This window comes from Sinocyclocheilus anshuiensis, unplaced genomic scaffold, assembly GCF_001515605.1.
Source record: "Sinocyclocheilus anshuiensis isolate Anshui unplaced genomic scaffold, SAMN03320099.WGS_v1.1 scaffold850, whole genome shotgun sequence".
Lineage (NCBI taxonomy): Eukaryota > Metazoa > Chordata > Actinopteri > Cypriniformes > Cyprinidae > Sinocyclocheilus > Sinocyclocheilus anshuiensis.
In genome coordinates this window covers 219,559-222,388 of record NW_015537937.1, presented here as the reverse complement: position 1 = coordinate 222,388, position 2,830 = coordinate 219,559, and the positions used below count along the sequence as shown (strand labels likewise).

General features: G+C 37.6%; 1 protein-coding gene across 3 annotated transcripts in view; it reads left to right on the top strand.

The window, feature by feature from the left end:
* Positions 1–2,830, top strand: part of LOC107659358 (receptor-type tyrosine-protein phosphatase N2-like) — a 28,043-nt gene that overhangs the window by 599 nt on the left and 24,614 nt on the right. The gene's annotated exons all lie outside the window — the stretch shown is intronic.

Sequence of the window (2,830 nt, the reverse complement as noted above, 5' to 3'; positions counted from 1 at the left end):
CGTAGGGAAAGGGCGAGACGAAGCGCGCGCCATGTCAATATTAGTCCCTATTAAAAGCGCGCTGATAAGAAGTCAGTGTCTCCCTTCCGAGTCGTTTCCGATGGTTCGTAGCTGTTTTCTAGGCAGAGCAAGTGTGTAAACTGACGGATGGATGCGCGGATCTTCCTTATTGAGCCAATAAAGAATGAGCAACAAGGGAGGGAATATCATAATTTAGCTTCATTTCCGCAAAAATACAACACGGGCTGATCCATCAGTCGCTCCATTCTCTGAAATAGCTTAATTTTGTACATTCAATGATTTGAAGGCATGCAATGTGAGGCTGTGAAGCTGTAGGACTTCATACACTGGTCATTACATAACTGGGTCCGAAGCTTGAGAAACGGTGATGGACACTCGGCCTGTTATCTTGACGAATGCATAGTATTATTTGTATTGTTTAATCATATTATTAGTCTGAACATCAGATAGTGGATTGTGTGTCCAGGAGGGCCTCTGTCTGCAGTCAGTGCAGCAGCAGCACAGGAAATGAAGCATCACAGATTACAGCTCGCTGCTTCTCACAGCATGAGCCACATTAATAGAGTTGATACTGGGTCTTTGTGTAACTCATAAACCCAGACCAGAAAAGGTCATCCTGTCAGTCATTAGCAACTGTAACCATAGCAACAGGTTGGAGCATGTTAATTTCATATTGACTTGATTTCTCTAGACCGCATGAATGGCTAAATGGATGTATAAACTGACATAATAGTAAGTGAAAAGATCAGGACTCAGACCATAAAACAGTCCAAAGGATTTATATAGGATTTATAAAGGATATATATAAAGATTTATGTCCAACTGTCTTATATTAAAAATGCATTAAATGAAAAAAAAAAAATATGAATAACAATTTTTCAAACGTTTTAATCAAAAAATTAATTATATTGTTTTTAATGAAAAAAAAAACGGTTAAACAAAAATATAAATTGTAAAAGAAGAGATGCTTCAATGGCTTGTTTTCCCCCATATTTTATTCTTTGGCCTAGTTTGTATTGAAGTAAATCTTTGATTTAAACCGAACTACTGGCAGCAGTTGTATCAAAGTGATCTACATTTGGCCACTGTGAAATAAGATCAAGCACATTAAAGGTACCTTTGGAAATAATTCTTCATCAAAAAAGGACGTTAGTGAGTAATTACAGGAAGTTACAGAGAACACACTTTACACACGCTCATAAAAAATGCAGTTTCAGTGTTAACAGATTTTATGGTCTGTCCACTCATCCATATTTATTCATGGAAACACATCTGTCATCAAGCTACCTGGACACTGCTAAACCCCAGCATCTGCACTCAGTCCTCAGACGTTGCCTCATGCAGAAGCTGACATGATGGTCACACAGGAAACTTGCCTCTGTGGCTCATAATTGGAGTTGATGAGTGTCAGTGGATTTATTTGAGAGGATGTCAGTGAGGAGACAGTCTGTCCACCATCATTCTGATGAACTGTGACTGCAGCTTCACACTGCCTCCCTCTAAACTGGGCACGCAAACCGCTCTCCATAGTAACAGAGAGGTTTCAATATAAATATAAAAAGGCAAGCATGCATTATGATGTTATTTATGTGTATATGTGTCATGTGTGGGTGCATCCTGTCTGCTCTATTTGTGTGAATGCGTCAAAATACAATCATGCATCTTATGAAAGGGGAGGGATGTGTGTGCATTAACCTTCAAAAAGTTTAGCTATTTATACATTTATGTACTTATGTGTGGATTATTTGGGCGATTAAATACGTTTTTTTTTTTTAAACTAAGGCAAGGCGAGGCAAGTTTATTTATATAGCACATTTCATACACAATTGTAATTCAAAGTGCTTTACATAAAAGGAAGTAAAATAATCATAAAAAATAATCACAACAATAAAACAAGGAATTTAAAAACTTTTAAAATGATTTAAAAATTGATCTAAAATTAATTTAAAAGTTAAAAATAGGAAATGATTATATATAAAATACAGTGCAATCAGTTTGGATGTAGCACAGTGCTCATTCAATAAATGCACAGCTAAACAGATGAGTTTTGAGTCTGCATTTAAATGTGGCTAATGTTTTAGGACATCTGATCTCTTCTGGAAGCTGGTTCCTGCTGCAGGCGGCATAATAGCTACAGTAAAAGCGGACTCCCCTTGTTTTGTGTGAACCCTTGGTATTTCTATCTGACTCGATCCTAATGCTCTGAGTGGTCTGTTAGGTTTATATTCAGTGAGCATATCTGCTATGTATTTAGGTCCTAGGCCATTGAGTGATTTATAAACGAGTAAAAGTACTTTAAAATCAATCCTGAATATAACTAGAAGCCAGTGTAAGGACCTGAGGACTGGTGTGATATGCTCAGATTTTCTGGTTCTTGTCAGAATCCTGGCAGCAGCATTCTGGATGAGCTGCAGCTGTCTAATAGTCTTCTTGGGAAGGCCGGTGAGGAGACCATTACAGTAGTCCACCCTGCTGGTGATAAAGGCATGAAACAAATTTCTCCAAGTCTTAACTGGAAATAAAACATCTAACTCTTGCAATGTTTTTGAGATGATAGTATGCTGATTTATTTACTGCTTTGACATGACTACTGAAACTAGGGTCTGTCTCCAGAATCACACCAAGATTCCTGACTTGATTTTTAGTTGTTAGACCCCTAGAGTCAAGGTATGCATTCACCTTAAGAACTTCATCTTTGTTTCCAAATGCAATGACTTCAGTTTTTTCCTTGTTTAACTGAAGAAAGTTCTGGCACATCCAACTGTTAATCCAACTGTTAATTTCATCAGTGCATTGGCAGAGGGAGTCA